At 36.7% G+C, this 18,394-nt stretch overlaps 1 protein-coding gene across 17 annotated transcripts in view; it reads left to right on the top strand.

Moving 5' to 3' along the window:
- The first annotated feature begins 672 nt into the window (after positions 1–672).
- The window catches only part of LOC127956606 (neuronal cell adhesion molecule), a 57,631-nt gene continuing 39,909 nt past the window's right edge, over positions 673–18,394 (top strand). For 5 of the 17 annotated variants that reach the window (XM_052554645.1, XM_052554643.1, XM_052554646.1 and 2 more), the window contains exon 1: positions 683–823. The gene's annotated coding sequence lies outside the window, so the exon portion shown is untranslated. Of the gene's footprint in view, positions 824–10,284; positions 10,348–12,596; positions 12,660–16,781; positions 16,914–18,394 lie in introns of those variants that run through there. The other 12 variants (XM_052554651.1, XM_052554647.1, XM_052554654.1 and 9 more) reach the window with 7 other exon arrangements.

Below are 18,394 nucleotides of genomic sequence, written 5' to 3'. Positions count from 1 at the left end.
CTCTATTCACAATCTGAGAAGACGTGACTGGGTATCAGACATGACGCTGAACAGTGGGAAGACTGACATGCTCTTTTTCACTTGCACTGCCAAACCACCATCATAAATCAGATGTCCTACACTGAGGGGAACAAAATCACAAAGTAACGCTACCCATCTTCACAAACATGCACATGCCTAAATATGGCTTTGGTAAAGCAATTTAGATAATTGTGTAGAATGGAAATTGTAGATTTAAGCTGGAATTGGCTTTCTTTCATAACTTTTCCCCTATTTAGGCAAAGGGGGGACGAGCTTGTTGACAAGGGGGCACCCCCCACCCCACCAGTTTGGTCTCTATCATTCCTCAAAACATCTTTTGTCTTGAATAGAAGAAACTTAAAGCCTTCAGGTTTGGAAAATTTTTCATTTTGGGATAAACTATCCCCTGAAGTTTGAGGACTCCATCATTTACATACCCTTTTTCTTTCAAAAACAAGTCAAATTGAACAAAAGCAAGTTTTGAACCATAATTCCTTTTACGTCAGAAGTATAAAAAACGTGTTATTTGAATGACAAGAGTCCATTAGTGTTGTTTGTGTCTGTATAAGAAGAGTCCAGAAGTGATTGTTGTGTGTTTGTGTGTGGCTGAGGCTCTAGATTAGTGTCGCGTCGCTGCAGCTGCGCCTGCACTGAGCGTGCGCGCGACGGCGCTGCGCGACGCGTTTGACAGCAGCAGGAGAAAGAGAAGAGAAGAGAAGCTGCGGTGCGCGCCGACAAACAACACACTAACGCACACCAGTCCCATGAAACCGGTCAGGTCGAGGATTCATCACTGGAATCGGTGAGTTTCGCGTTTATTATCTTGAACGCAGCGTTCATCTCTCTCTTTTGCTGAGGAGAATGCGCAGTATTTGAGTCGATGGGGAGCATCCAGTCGTTCTTCTCCCATGGCAACCAATGATGATGCGGATTTTCACGGCGATATGGCAGGGATCACAAAGGATGCGTTTCTTTGAAATATCACACAAAACATCCGTTTAATCCGAACGCCGTTTAAAATTCAGCTTTCATTGTGCGTCGTGACGATAAACGGCCCGTCATGAAAGTCTATGTTTAATTGAAATCACCAGCAGGTGTTTCCGTCATTCTCAGCAATCATCCGCGGTATTTGCTCATTATGGCGCGTTTCCCAAATGTAAATATTTGATTTGGGCATTTATTGATTTTCATTTGAGAACTAGATGGACCTGCTGTCATGGTATGAAGACAAAACCCGCCGTTTACAGTCATAGGATTCCCCACAAAAGACAACGGCTTTCATTAGCCTGCTGCATCCAACACGGTCTTTGTTTCTTTTTGAAAAATATATATTTTTAAGTAATGGCACTTTCCATTAATAGGTTGCAAATGGGGCTTAAACTCTTAAAAAGGTACATATTTGTTATTTTACACTTATTTTTATTTTAACAAATTGTAAAAGGAAAATCGTCAGCCACCAACTGAACATTATTAAAACTATTAGCCTATATTTTCGTTCTAAGGTGTTCATAACTTTTGCAACACTGTTACAATTTGGGACCTGTCTAACTTAAATGCAGTTTATAGGCTACTCTGTTTTGTGTGTGTGTGAGTGTGTGTGTTTCCTTTTTGCAGTTTTACATTAAATGAACATATAAGATAATAATACATAGACTAACTATGGCAGTAACAGGATGACAAATGTATGATAAATTGTTATATAGTAGGACCCATTTGGTGGATGATCAGCTTGTCAGGACATTTATGACATATTTCTCATATATATTTCACACACACACACACACACACACACACACACACATATTATAATATCAAGGGGAACAGGGTTAAATCAAAATGTTGAGCTTGACACATGCAGTCAATTACGATTTTGAGAAAATTAAATACATTTTAAAAGACTGAAAATAATAGAGAGATTTATTCATTTATTATGTGTAAAATAACAGGCATGAAAGACAGAAATATTATAAACCCACAAACAGAAATGAACTTTGTTTCCTTTGTTTGACTGGATTTGTCGGTGTTTTAATGGAATTCAGGCGTAATTTACTGTACGATTCATGCAGCATTATGCCAAAAATACCAGGATGTGGTTTGTTTATGAGGTTACGGGCTGTTGTATGTCAAACGTATATGCGTTTTTGTGTGTGTGTGTGTGTGTGTGTGTGTGTACTCTTTGCTTTTGCTGTTACTGAAGGTCGACACTCATATGCACGTTTACAAAGTGCAGCTTAGTGGGAGAATTGAGTGTATGGATGGTTTTGTGCTGTGCACTAATTCACTGTAATTCTTCGTGGATTTTAAATACTCTGGCTTTATAGGTGACCTGCATGCGGTCTAACATCAACACAACTAAATGATGATTAATGAATGGGAAAATATGGGACATTTGCTTTCATGTCCCAGGCAATAGGAAATTATTATGCACGTGTGCCTAACAGCTGTTACTTTGTGTGCTGCAAAGCCACAAGTCCCTTAGTGAGATGAGAATAGTTTTCCATTAAGCTGTTCATAGCAATTTTTAATTAGCATTTGCACATGTCAGTAATGACAGAAATTAGTCTGTGTGATGCTAATGTAATGCAGTTGAGAGTCAGAAAAACCAATTGAGAAGCATTGAACAGGTTCTTTGTATATTTTAATTTATTTAATAATTAATAATTGATTATATTTTAATTTTATTTAATATAATTATATATTTATTTTACATGTATTAATTTTTTATTTTACATTTAATTTTATTAGAATTTTTTACTATCTCTGAAATTGTTTTGGTACATAGCAAAAAATATACTTTTAATATAATAACTTTGTCACTGCTCCATCAAATGCATCTGCTTTGGCTGTAGATTCAAAATCTGAATATTGTGGACTTAGTTTTGAATAAGAAATGCATTTTTTATTCTCTTTATTTATTGAGTACCTTAATATATGCCTTTTCTTTGTTTGGTTGTTGCATTTCAAACCTGGTTATATCAAAATTATGCTCCATGAAATTGTATTCTGAACAGAGTCCAGGTGGAACCACATCAAATGCTTTTTTGGGGCTTCTTGGATGGGAATTTATAGCAACGCTGATGAAGCACAACAGGCACCAGGTACGTGCCACCAAGCCAGCTGTGCTTCATCACGAACCTTTGCCTTCTAGCCATGCACTTTTCACCATCTGGTATGGATTGACTGGACAATAATGCACAGAGAGGATCACAAGGAAATAAATAAATAAATCGCCTTTGCTGTGGATTTGGAGTGTTTGTTTGTGTCTCACAGTACATTCAGATCCTGGATATTTACATAGACACACTGCACCAGCTGCCATCGCTATGGCAGGCTAGACATTTGCATGCCTGTAATTGCACTGCAAATATGCCACATGTGCCTTGTGTCCTTATTTTAATGCATCATAAATTCTAAGCTTCATTTAAGGGGCATGAACTCGGTGTAACAATAGTTTTTGTCAGGAATTGCCAGGGTAAATGCAACAAGTGTTCTGTTTCCTTTCTTATCAATCCTACACGATGATATAGCATATCATTGGGATTTCGGATTGTAATGCATGTCTCTGTTGCTCTGTTGTCTTAACATGCTTGTTATTCATCAAAAAGAATAAGCTGACTCTGAGCTATTTTCTCTCGTGGTGCTTGATAAACGATTAGTGGAGAATTAAGGTCAAACATGTCTGAAGATGGACCATAGATGCTCACAGCATCATGTGATTGTGCCTCTCTCTCTCAACCAATCAGCTGGTGGATTGTGTTGTTATAAGGTGTGGTCAGATGAGTGAAATTTGGAAACTATTTTCAGTCAAAGATTGCTTTACAAATAAAGGACAATAAACACTGATTTAAATGTGCATTTTTAAATAACACTGAAAAACTTTTTTTTAAAGACTTAAATAATATTTATATTTTATATATTGTATTGAAATTACTGGATTTGGCTGTATAAATTCGCCAATTGATGACCATATCAAAGCATGAATAAAATGTATTAAATATGTTCAATAGAAGGCATAATTTTTGGATTATGATGGGCCGTAATTTATTTTGCTCCTTCAGAGTTGTTGGTTTGGCTAAAAAAGCTGTGATCAGCAATGTTACAAGAAGGACTGCTTATATAGTGACTCGTTTCTCTTAGTAGAAGAGATTTATTTCATGTGCTGTATGATAAATGTGTGCCATTTTATTCTATGCACAAACTGCATGCTTCTAATTGAATTACATTATAAAGCACGGCAATTTGGGTGATGAAAACTTCAAGAAATAAGTGGCATGCGTTTGCCTCCTGTATAGAGTACTGTATGTTGTGCTGATTAAAATATAAGCTTTTCAGCTCCATCTGTCTGGCTTGATTTATGATGTACAAGCTGAGAAAAATGCAGGACTGCAAAATATATTGCACAAATGTTCAGATTTGGCCTGTATTTATGTATATGTAGGCAATACTGTGTTTTATTTCTTTAATAAGGTTAAGATTATACATCTTTTGTTCAGTTTCAACGGTTGTTTCTTCTCACAAACTTTGTTTTAGCTTGTTTGTCCTCTTTCAACACTAATCAGAAATAAAAGCCCTTGCAGAGGAGGAATTGTGCTGCTTTTGAGGTATAGAGTTCAAGTGTAGGACTGTTTATGGGAAAGGAATGTTATCTTTTATGTTTAACCATTATGGAAACCGATATGGAGGACACAGTGAGTTCAGCCCAAGTGCATTATGGGGTAAAAAGGCTTAGAAATTATGCTTTCAATTTATTGAGCAGATGAACTGGACAACAGTGGGCCCGACAAGTTGAGTAACAATTGCCCCACTTATATCATGAGAACTGATGTGCTCTATGCCCCACAATGCATTGCTCTTTCAGTCCAGTGATTGGATGAAGCATTATTCTCTTTGCCTGGCTATGGATGGAAGCCCTGTCATCTGCTAATTTAGTGATTGAAAGCAGAAGCTGCACATTTTTTCTGGATGAGGTTAGTGCCCTGTCCTCTTCTGCACCAAGAGAGTGTCTCCTTACATAACAGGGTTATTGGAAAAAATTATTGAATTGCAGGTCATTTTAGTCCTGTGATGGTTTTCGGGTCCATTTATGATGAAGTGTATTTTATATATGTATTTCAGTCAATGTGCACTGACTGACACTCATTCTAAAGAAGAAAATGATCTTTTATGATCACCTCTTTTTATTTTCCCATGGGTCTCAGTGCTCTGTATAGTTCAAGGCATTATTATTTGAATGTATTTATTATTAATTATTTGGTTTTGTGGTAGTAATCATTAGGAATGGGAATATGCATAGATCTAGTGAAACAATTATTTTTAAATTTATGTTTTTCTATCCCCCGGTTGTCATATCATCATCTTCAGTATATGTTTATTAGGTAATTTTTCATATATTTATTTTGTAACTTTTAATAAATATAATTTCAGACTATTATTTGTATTAAAAAAATTATTTCAGCACATTATAATGATTTCTTAAAGATCATACGACACAGAAAACTGAATTGATGGCTGCTGAAAAATCTGTTTTGGTATCACAGGAATAAATTACATTTTAATACATACTAAAATACAAAAGCATTATTTAAACATTTTAATCCTATTTCATAAAATTATTCTTTTAACTGTATTGTTTGTCAAATAAATTCACCCTCTGTGAGGAAGTTGACTTCTTTGAAAAATATTAGTTAAACAAATCATAATTATTCAAAATTTTGGAATATATATATAACGTAACTAATATAAATGTATCTATAAAGTGTAAATATATTGAAGTTGTAGTTGCCATATTATCGACTTCAGTAGGAAGTAACAAACCTTTTCAGACACTGCTTCTTTGTGTTTTGCATCAACATATCAGTGTCATCTCAAGAACGTGCGTTTAGTTGCAAAATGTCTAACGTCCGACCAACCTAACCACGGAGAAATGTGAAATATTTAAATTGGTGTAGAATCATTGTGCTGTAACCCTGCTGATTTATGGGTATTTGAGAGCTGTGGTCTGTGGCCTGCTTGCTGCTTTAGAGAGATGTGTGTTGACTTTATGACTCTGTGTAAATAACTCGGAGGTCATGGCGCCCACGAGCCCTGTGAAATTTCGCTCCTGCGGGACAGGTTTCTGTTCTTGTCCTCCTGGTCTCTTTCGTGAACCCTGTATCCTCCCTTGTTCCAAACACACTCCAAACACTCCTGTATGCTTTGATGAGGGTTGAATGTTGATCTAATGTGAGTAACAAGCATGTTTTTGCCTTTAAAAGTTCTCCAAAAGCCTTGGCAACTGAATTCTCTCTGTAGCATGTCTGTGAATCACAACGGAGGCTTAAGTAATCCAACTTCATGCTTTAAAGACCTCAAACTCCCCCATATGCCTGAGACTCACTCCAGACAGACTTATGTAGACTCTAAAGTCCCCATGAAATCAAAATTAAAGAACCAGTAAGATGAAAATTCTAAGCTTCCTATCACTGTACCTATCATCCTGTACAATAGGTTTAAATCCATCCAAGAATAAAAAACATTGTCATTTTAAAATTACCTCAATTCTCAGAGATCCCCAAACGGTTCGCGTGAAGCTGTTCAAAAGATTCAGTTTCCTTAAACCCCACCTTTCGGTAGCATACTGTGTTCTGATTGGTCAACTGACATAGTTTTGATTGGTTGTTCCGCACACAACTTCACGGTAAACTATGCGTTAGCATCTGTTTGGGGTGAATTATGTCTTATTCCTCTCATCGCGAAGCAAACAGTAAAATAAAAAACTTGAACAGTCTCGCTGCTTTTTCTTCTGTGTGGGTGTATTCAAGCCGCGCGCTTCAGTTTGAATCTGAATAGCATGTTCAGCGTGGGGGCGTGGTCACATTAGATATAATGAAGGGAGACATGAAAAACAGACATCGCGTTGTTTTCATATGGATTACTTTATCACAGAATATCTGTGATAAAGCAGGTCAGGTCAGAGCTTCGTTTCTCCCAAGACGGTAGGCGGAGATTATTATGCAAAGTGTTCCTAGTGACATACATAGAGATGGGCCAAAGATTTGAAATCTATAACGACTCGTTTCAGCGATTCAGAGTCGACTCCTTACTTTAGAAGCCAATAACTTTATAAATCGTGTACTTTTTGGTTTAATTACTTTGCATATTGTTTACAATGATGGACAGCTACATCATACACTGTAATACAGGTAATTTTTGATTTCCCATCTGTGTGGCTCTTTAAAGTTTTTTTGGGTGTTATCAATATCAATATGTAATCAGTATCAATATGTTAGTCTTAAGGTTATCTATAAGGCAGTGTTCTACGAAACAGTTACAAAATCTGAGTCACGATTTTTTTGATGTCACATCATACTTCATCTTCTCATCAAATCTTCTGACCAATCAAATGCTCTCTAGATTCGGAATTGCCTGCCTCCTGCACTATAACTCGTAGCGCGATAGGGAACTATTCAGACAGTGTAAATAATCTTTCGATTGGTGCAAATGAGGTCTGGTTTCACGTTGTTTCACGCAAACCATCTGTACTTTGGCTCCAGACTAGAGCCTTCAGTCCAGAGATGTGAACGCACAGAGTGGATCATATTCATGAGATGGCATTTATTAAAAACTTTTACAACTACACAGCCTCAGCTGTTTCATATTGAATCCAAGGGGTATTCTATTAGACTGTGGCTGTCAAATGCGGCTTTACCGAGCTCAATGCTTCTGGCCCGAGCAGATATAAACAAAATGCTATTGGTTATTTTAAAAAGGGGGCGGGGCTGCTAGATATGTCCCGCCCTCTCTTCCTGTTTCACTTGAAATTACGTCACCACATAGAATAATGCTGCGTGTTTCAAGCCACTTTAGGGGACCTTTAATGATGCTTTGAGCTTCATATCAGAGTCCCTTGCTATCTTTGAAAATTCGTTCACATAAGTTATATCAAATAAAAAGTAGATTATTTCCTGTCAGTTATGTAATGCACTGATATTAGCAGTTCTGGAAATGGTTAGATTAAATCTGGCTTTTTCAGTGGTGCAGTACCAGGTTTCAAATCTGAATGAGTGGAAGGATGATTTGTGTCTTATAAAAACAAGCCTTTAAAAATATTTTCTTTTGTATCTACCAGTTTTGCCCCACTTTTTTGCAGGAAACCGAATCCCCAACAATCACTAAGTAGTGTAAATTACTGGCATCATATGTCAGATATTGTCAGATATACAGTCTTGTTTTTTTTTTTTTTTTTTTTTTGAGGATTTAGTATCAGATGTTAATAGATTCTGAATTATGTCAGCTCATGTGAGCCAGTATGCATATTTGTCTGTAATAATACAGATTTAAATGACATGGGAATATATTTTTCTTTCTTAAATTACTCTTCAATCATTTTCACCGATATTCAGCTGTCTGTCCTCATTCACATTCACTACCTCTGAAACTGATACAGACACCTTAAATTGATATTTTCCCCCTCTCTGTCTCTCTCTTCCTCTTTAACTCTTAAAATGATATCAGTTTACGGAAAGCCCAACATTTTTTAGATGATGCTACTAGAGTCATGTGCCTCTTTATCTTTACTTTTAAAGATGAAACACAATGTACAGTTTAGTATAATATAATAATAATAATACATTTTATTTTATATAGCGACTTCAAAAGTTACTTCGGAAAGCGCTATTCACAGAAAATGAAATAGAGTTAGAAGGAAAAATAAGTACAATGATAACAATAGAAATAAAAACATCACAAACACAAAAGATATAACATTATTAAAGTTTAGAAAAATTTCCATCCAGTTTAAAGTAAAGCAAAGCAACGCAACTTAACCTAACGCAACGTTAAGGTAAAGTCTAAATAGTCTAAATAGGCTAATGCCAGTTCTGTGCACACATTGTGTTGAGCACATTATGAGCTCCCTCTGAACCCAGATTGACAGCGTCTGGCGGGTGTTCAGTCAGAATGGACGACTGAATAGAGAGGGGAAAGACTGGAGACTTGCTGAGAGAAAGAGAGACTTGAATTGCCCGAACTCACCGCTGTGTGGGCGATCAATGCAGTACAGTTATATTGAATAACAGTATCACTCCTGACATATGATTTATGAGGTATAAATATTGAAAACATTCAGGCATGTGGGCCCTCCTACGTACAGTATGACTAACTTTTTCACTTGACTCCAGACTGTAACAAAACTCTTTGGCTTGTTTTTGTCATGACAATATGGGTAATAGGGTTAAAATATGTTTGTGAGCATCTTGTGAAGAATGCTAATGTTTACGAATCCTTCCAAAATGTCTTTATTTGGTAACTTAATGCATTGTATTTATATATATATATATATATATATATATATATATATATATATATATATATATATATATATATATATATATATATAAGTAACATGCGTGATTGTGTCAAAGCCTTACCATGTTAAAAATTATTAATATCAATCAAATAGCTCTTTAGTCATCGTTAATGCGGTCTTTAAAAAAGATTTTCCATTTTATTTAATACAGTAATTTTAATATTGGTTAAATAGCCATATCAGCAAAACAGAATTTACACTTCTCATGATCCCATTACATTTCCAGTGGATGAAATCAGTATGTCCTTGTTTTTTTTTTTTTTTTTGCTTTTTTTTTTTTAGCTCACCAAGTATTTTGTTTTGCTTGGATTACAACTAATAGATTGTGAATGCTGCTTCATGTTAACATTCAAGTATTTGTTTGTTCATATAGAGCCAGTTTTATGGTTTGCCAGGGGGCTGATTCATCGTGGGGGGTGTATTTTCCACTCAGCTCAGATTATGAAATTATATGTTAAAAGGAGAGAGAGTGATAAAAAAAGAGGTAGAATGAGACCTCTGGCCATGTACAGTAGGTGACTCTGGATGATAATATGGCAGTTCAATACCAGTGGCATAAACACTGAATAATTTATTACAATTTAGTCTACTAATTTAGTCTGGCAGCTACATATTGTTTTTAATTCATTAGTCAGGTAAAATATATGACCGAGCAGGCAGCTTGTTTACATCCTATAGCCCTCAAGTTCCTAAATTGAGTCTTTGACTTGGTTTGGTCTCAGTTTGAATAGTACTTCACTTCCCACTTCACATGCCAAGATCTGTTATGCATACGATACGACCTTCAAGGGCTCTAGACCATCAGAGCAAAAGTCAACACTCGACTGTTTGTTTATTTAGCTTTTGTTCTTTCTTTCTTTCTTTCTTTCTTTCTTTCTTTCTTTCTTTCTTTCTTTCTTTCTTTCTTTCTTTTTTAGTTTCCCTCTTTTGCTGGAATATAGTGAAGCAGTGGTTTGATGGAATATTTGTCCCTAAACAGGGTAAGTGTTAAAGTACTTCTGTCATTACCATTTGCATTTAGTTAATTATTTATTTTTCATAATGTCTTTCTTTAATTATAAAGATTTATTATGCCAAATTGATGTTTTTAGGATGCATGTCAAGTTAAAACGTCCAATTTAAAAAGTTACAACTTCTTCTTAACCATTATTCAGTATTCATAACAGTAGGGGGACTATTGCATCTGTTTATCTGGTTCATGCATCTGTGTCCATGAAACTGATGTGAAGGCATGTCAGGGCTGCTGCACAATGCACCGCACTGCTCTTGATTTACGACACTGTCCACATGACAAACGTGAATTTGAATGCAGGTCACTCGTGGTTTAGTAATACCACTTTGTATAATGGAAATCAAGACTCAGATTCATTTTGCATGTGCGCTCTGACTCTGAGCGTCTGTTGCTGCCAAAGGCGTCTGAGTCGTGCACATGGAAATTGCATTGCTGCCTGCTCAAGCCTGACTGCTTACAAATAAGGCCAAATGGGGCTCTAATATGCTGCTCTGTTGTGGACAATCACTTTTGTCATTTTGTCAGGTAGAGGCCAGATACATTTGACTCTTTCAGATTTTAAGTAAACCTCCTGGATACGGAGTTGTTTATTTTAATAGCGCCTATGCTGTGACCTTCTAAGATGATCGAATGTGTAGATCTGCTCAGCACATGGTGTTTTAACTTCTTTTTCTCTGGAATATTGTCATTTTATTCAATTATCTGGCAGGTAACAGCGTGATCCTGCAATAATGGGGTTCTGCTGTTTGGATAATAATATTATTCAGGACCTCCACACTCACTCTCACAGTCACTGTATGAAATGAAAGGATTCCTGTTATTTATTGTCAGTAGTTGTCTTCATAGAAGATCTCTTCTTGGTACTGTCACTGTGGGACACTGAGGTGAAACATTACAAATTCAGTAAGGTTTTCAGAATTGGTGTGCTTACACGCTAGAGTTAGTTCTGATGGAGCATTTCATGATGGATAGGAACGTGTTAGATCCGTTATTGCTGCATCAATTTGAAACCAGGTGGGAATATGGTGAATTGGATTTCTGGAAGCACATTTGTGTGCGTGTTTTCATCAGGAAAATGTAGGCAAATTTTAAAAGTGTTTGATCGTCTGCAATGCATCTCTGGGATGTTTCTTGTTGAATATTAAAATGACGTTGTTTTTGCAACATTTTGATATATGTAAATCCTCTTTTTTGCCTTCTGGATGCTGTGTTCTTAAATAGAGTTCTTCAAGGTTTGTGTTATGGAGTTCAGTTTCTCAATCAGCTTAAGGAGAAATCTGTTCCTTCTATGCTGAAGCTAAAAATAGCTAAAAATATATATATATATATATATATATAAGTAACATGCGTGATTGTGTCAAAGCCTTACCATGTTAAAAATTATTAATATCAATCAAATAGCTCTTTAGTCATCGTTAATGCGGTCTTTAAAAAAGATTTTCCATTTTATTTAATACAGTAATTTTAATATTGGTTAAATAGCCATATCAGCAAAACAGAATTTACACTTCTCATGATCCCATTACATTTCCAGTGGATGAAATCAGTATGTCCTTGTTTTTTTTTTTTTTTTTGCTTTTTTTTTTTTAGCTCACCAAGTATTTTGTTTTGCTTGGATTACAACTAATAGATTGTGAATGCTGCTTCATGTTAACATTCAAGTATTTGTTTGTTCATATAGAGCCAGTTTTATGGTTTGCCAGGGGGCTGATTCATCGTGGGGGGTGTATTTTCCACTCAGCTCAGATTATGAAATTATATGTTAAAAGGAGAGAGAGTGATAAAAAAAGAGGTAGAATGAGACCTCTGGCCATGTACAGTAGGTGACTCTGGATGATAATATGGCAGTTCAATACCAGTGGCATAAACACTGAATAATTTATTACAATTTAGTCTACTAATTTAGTCTGGCAGCTACATATTGTTTTTAATTCATTAGTCAGGTAAAATATATGACCGAGCAGGCAGCTTGTTTACATCCTATAGCCCTCAAGTTCCTAAATTGAGTCTTTGACTTGGTTTGGTCTCAGTTTGAATAGTACTTCACTTCCCACTTCACATGCCAAGATCTGTTATGCATACGATACGACCTTCAAGGGCTCTAGACCATCAGAGCAAAAGTCAACACTCGACTGTTTGTTTATTTAGCTTTTGTTCTTTCTTTCTTTCTTTCTTTCTTTCTTTCTTTCTTTCTTTCTTTCTTTCTTTCTTTTTTAGTTTCCCTCTTTTGCTGGAATATAGTGAAGCAGTGGTTTGATGGAATATTTGTCCCTAAACAGGGTAAGTGTTAAAGTACTTCTGTCATTACCATTTGCATTTAGTTAATTATTTATTTTTCATAATGTCTTTCTTTAATTATAAAGATTTATTATGCCAAATTGATGTTTTTAGGATGCATGTCAAGTTAAAACGTCCAATTTAAAAAGTTACAACTTCTTCTTAACCATTATTCAGTATTCATAACAGTAGGGGGACTATTGCATCTGTTTATCTGGTTCATGCATCTGTGTCCATGAAACTGATGTGAAGGCATGTCAGGGCTGCTGCACAATGCACCGCACTGCTCTTGATTTACGACACTGTCCACATGACAAACGTGAATTTGAATGCAGGTCACTCGTGGTTTAGTAATACCACTTTGTATAATGGAAATCAAGACTCAGATTCATTTTGCATGTGCGCTCTGACTCTGAGCGTCTGTTGCTGCCAAAGGCGTCTGAGTCGTGCACATGGAAATTGCATTGCTGCCTGCTCAAGCCTGACTGCTTACAAATAAGGCCAAATGGGGCTCTAATATGCTGCTCTGTTGTGGACAATCACTTTTGTCATTTTGTCAGGTAGAGGCCAGATACATTTGACTCTTTCAGATTTTAAGTAAACCTCCTGGATACGGAGTTGTTTATTTTAATAGCGCCTATGCTGTGACCTTCTAAGATGATCGAATGTGTAGATCTGCTCAGCACATGGTGTTTTAACTTCTTTTTCTCTGGAATATTGTCATTTTATTCAATTATCTGGCAGGTAACAGCGTGATCCTGCAATAATGGGGTTCTGCTGTTTGGATAATAATATTATTCAGGACCTCCACACTCACTCTCACAGTCACTGTATGAAATGAAAGGATTCCTGTTATTTATTGTCAGTAGTTGTCTTCATAGAAGATCTCTTCTTGGTACTGTCACTGTGGGACACTGAGGTGAAACATTACAAATTCAGTAAGGTTTTCAGAATTGGTGTGCTTACACGCTAGAGTTAGTTCTGATGGAGCATTTCATGATGGATAGGAACGTGTTAGATCCGTTATTGCTGCATCAATTTGAAACCAGGTGGGAATATGGTGAATTGGATTTCTGGAAGCACATTTGTGTGCGTGTTTTCATCAGGAAAATGTAGGCAAATTTTAAAAGTGTTTGATCGTCTGCAATGCATCTCTGGGATGTTTCTTGTTGAATATTAAAATGACGTTGTTTTTGCAACATTTTGATATATGTAAATCCTCTTTTTTGCCTTCTGGATGCTGTGTTCTTAAATAGAGTTCTTCAAGGTTTGTGTTATGGAGTTCAGTTTCTCAATCAGCTTAAGGAGAAATCTGTTCCTTCTATGCTGAAGCTAAAAATAGCCATCACAGAAGCCTTTTTCTCTTCTCTCCTCTCCTCTCTCATCCGTCAGATGTATAGCTCCCCTCAGAGTGAAATTACGGTCCCGTAGTTCCCCAGTTTTCCCCGCTCTCTTTTTTTTTATCACCACCAGCTTGTCGTGTTTTCTTTTGAAGAATACGTTTCTCATTAGCTTTCTTTTGGCCGACTCTCCCTCTGTGTCTGCTTCTTTGCTTTGGTTTGTTGTTTCCGTGCTCGTTCATTGTATGTTACACAAGATTAGTTTCTCTCCGGAGTGCCGGCTTAATGTCTGGTGGGTCTGGGTCACCGGGGTGGCCCCACCATCGCCGGGCCTCGTTGCCTTGTTGCCTTGTTGAGTCTCCATGGTAATGACATTGTGTGATCGGGAGCTTGGAAGAGAGACTGAGTTATGTGGCCGTTCTGAGATAAGAGTTGAGTTCTGCCATTGTTGTTCACTGTGTGTTTTATAAACCCTAGAGTAATGTTGTTTACAGAAGGAAGCCTGTATTACTATACATTGAAATATAGTGGTGGCCAAAATTATTAGAACACTAGTATTTACACCAACTAAAAATGGTTTTAAGTCTTGAAACATCTTGGAGACGTTGCCACAGTTCTTATATATATTTGTAATTTTATTTGTATTTATTACAAAATACAACTTTTCTTTTTTAATTTATATATATATATATATTAATAAAATCTAATATTTGATCCTACACAAGATCAAGTGGATTATGGACTTAAAAAGTTATAAAGAAAAGCAGGTCTTTTGTTTCCTTTCTATTTGGAAGTCTGGTGGGAATTATGTTGGTGTATTGTCTGCTAGTGTGGATAACTGTGTAACTCAGAGCCGAAGTGGAAATGACAGAGAGTTCAGTGGCGACTCGTCTCTGTGCTGAGAGCCCAGCTGGTGTGTGCTAAATCTGCTGTGTGAAAAGGCCTCTCCATGCCCTTTTGTGCAGCTCTCCAGTGCTCAGTCTCTTCGGCCATTTGTGTGTGTGTGTGTGTGTGTGTGTGTGTGTGTGTGTGTGAGGGACCCCAGTCTGACGGATGTTAACACTCAGACAGGGTAAATTAAAGCTGAGAGCTGGGGAAAGTAATCAGTGCTTTTCTCTCTGTTCATATATACTCTCGACTGTATCTACTTGTCCTCCCTCATATGATACTCGAAAAGCCACAGTATGGTAAAATGGGCCCTTCGTTATTAGATACGGGTATTACTTTTAGGTTACTGAGATATATCTAATATACAATACATGGAAGCACGGGAATGTACAAACTGGTATATGTTGCATACAATATTTCAATATCCAGTTTAAAGATCACTTTTTACTATATGGTACAGTCTGATTGAATGAACTGTGCTCTCTCTCTCGCTCGCTCGCTCACACACACACACACACACACACACACACACACACACACACATACACATACACACACACTTGTGACCGCATATCAGTTGATGTCTAATGAGCTACATTGCTTGGCAACTGCTGTCAGCCTATAAGAACTATATTACTTAAGGGCAGAATTATTCCGATTAATTATTTTTTAAATTATATTATTGTTATATTATATCACCATTTTATAAAATGCTTTTCATCATGCCTAAGTAATCCTCTTGATTTATTAATGATGAGAGGTTTTTAATGATCAATTTAATGTCCTCATTTGCATTAAATTGTATTGTTCTGAAACTGGCAGGAGAAATAAAGCAAAAAGAAATACCTTTATTTGAGGATTGCAGCAAAGTGATAATAATTTAATATCAAAATGAATTGAAAATGGACTCCTTTTACTTTCTCAATACATGTTCTTTGATGTATACTGTGCACAGCATATTGTGCACAATTTATTCTACATTTAAAAAGTCTGAAATTATTTGTGTTTCTCAGATTTTAGTTAGCAGCTTGAAAGCCATTCAATCATTGCCATCCTCATGGATAAAATTAAATCCTGTACAGTTTTACTCTTTTAATATGTGTGTTGCTCAAAAATAAGTCCATATTAGGGAAGCAATGTTGACTGCAAACGAGAATCCATGTTGACTTCATGTAAACAGATGCTTTGAACCTTTAAAATGACCATTATATGACATTATATGAGTCATTATGTCAACATTGAAGGTTGTTTCGTGAGCTCAGAGGGCTGTGAAATCACATCTAGCTACATTAGGGTGAATGTTTTGGTTGCTATAGATCTTTGTTTTTATAATATGACTTTTATTGAAGACTGTACAGAGAACAATAAAGTCTAAATGTGTTTATCCGAGACAGATGTCTATTCTGATACAGGACCGTTTTGAGGTTTCTGTTGGTTCTGAAATCTATGCTCAGTCTTTCTCCACAGGATCCTCAGTCAATGACGATTGAGGCTTTTCTCAGTTTAGTGTTAAAGCTCTGTACAGCTTTTATATTTGACAGTCATTTCACACTTTTAGGGGTTAATTGGGATCTCCAGCACATCTGCGATTCTGTTCCATTACAGGAAATGTTCAAGCAAGCACTTGACAGAACAAACAGACCTGTCAAATGAGCCTGATGTGTATCGATAGCTCTTTAAATGTACAAATATCACTATATATCCTTTTCTCCGTATCTTTGTTTCTCTGCCTCTCTCCATCCCTCAGTCCCTACGGATGCTTTTGGTTTGCTCCAGGAAATGCATTAATGCCCTTTGTACGGTGACAAAGGGGTGTGTTAATCTCACCGAGTTAGGAGGCAGGCACATGGGGGTGGATGCCAGGGAGAGTCGAGTGACTGCGTATGTGTGTGTGTGAGGCAGATGCCTGTCAGAGTGTTCACTGGCCACACACATGCTGCACGAGCCAAAAGAGAATGGTTAGAGAGGTACACACTTGATACACACTGTGACCAGGAAAGGACTGCTGTTGACTCGCTGCAGTATTAAGGTAATAGTGGTCTAGCTGTTAAAATACCATGCTTTTTACCCAGAATGACCCTTTGTTTGGAGTGTTGGTTAATTTGTTCTCTGTGATTTTTATTTTTTTGGTATTTGCGTTTCTCACACCCTGTGGGTCAGAGTTACACCTGCAGGGTGAACTATTTCCTTACACTTCTTTGGATCGGGTTTTGTGACTATAGTTCCTCAGAACAAACAGCATTTTGTCCATTGCGCGGTTCACACCTGGTATCACCTTACCTGTTAAAACCAGTCAGATTTGTCTTTGTGTGCGCTGATTTGTTTATTCTGAAGTCATAGTGTCTGCTGATGGGATGTCTGTAGGTGTACAACTAAAACCAAAGGCTTTATGGCAGCATAAACCTTTTCATGTCTTATCTGCCAATCTGTGTGTTTAGTATGTTTAATAAAATTTAAGTAGAGAGATAGAAATTGTCATGTATGTTGATGTAGGTGATGTAGTATTTATTCACTGATCAGTATACAAACATTTGTGGATGGATGAATTAATTGATGATGGATGAATGAAAAGAGAAATTGATGGATGGACGGAAAAGAAATGAATGCATTGATAAATGGATGATATATGAATATATGAAAATATATTAATAAATGAATAGATGATATACAGAGGTGGGTAGTAACGAGTTACATTTACTTCGTTACATTTACTTGAGTAATTTTTCGGGGTAACGAATACTTTTCGGAGTATATTTAAAGATGGGTACTTTATACTCTTACTTGAGTACATTTTTTGGGAAAAATCTGTACTTTTACTTCGTTACTGTGGGCGACGCCCCTCTCGTTACTTTATCTTAATGCAATAAATGCTTCAGTTTATTCCAAACGCGCCGTCTACTTTTCTCTGGACAATGAGCGATGCCCATTCGCGAATGATTCATTCTTTTGAGTCAACTCTGTTCAAAGGCTTGATCAAACCAATTGGCAAACGAGTGAATTGGTTCATGAATCAGTTTGATTGAGTCGTTCAGTTCCATGCTGCACGCGCTGAGTTCTGAAGCGGTTCACTCAGAGTTGTAACGTTTAAGAACATTAGCAGCGTTGAAAACGGGGCTATGGAACTGCACTGAATTGAAATCAAATCTGCAAAGGCTATTATTTGCTTGCGATGGAGATCCTTATTAGATGAACGCGTGTGCTGTCTACTGTTTAACAGGTAATAACTTGGGCTACATTCGATTACAGTACACGATACCACTGTGACATTAGTTTGTTGTACGTGTGTGGCTTATAACAGGTTGAATGCAGCTTCCAAAAGACAAAGAATAGCCGATTAAGATTTTATTAATTTTAATACAATCACACCAGTGCGAGTACGTTCAGCAAGTCATATCATCAGCTGCTAAATTCAGATCTGTGATCGCTTGCTGGCGCTGAGCCAGAGACAGACGCGTTTTTACAGCGCTGCTCATTAACCAATCACACACGGTTCTGTTGAGCTTTTGAATG

Source organism: Carassius gibelio, chromosome B4, assembly GCF_023724105.1.
Source record: "Carassius gibelio isolate Cgi1373 ecotype wild population from Czech Republic chromosome B4, carGib1.2-hapl.c, whole genome shotgun sequence".
Lineage (NCBI taxonomy): Eukaryota > Metazoa > Chordata > Actinopteri > Cypriniformes > Cyprinidae > Carassius > Carassius gibelio.
This window is presented reverse-complemented; position numbering and strand designations above follow the sequence as displayed.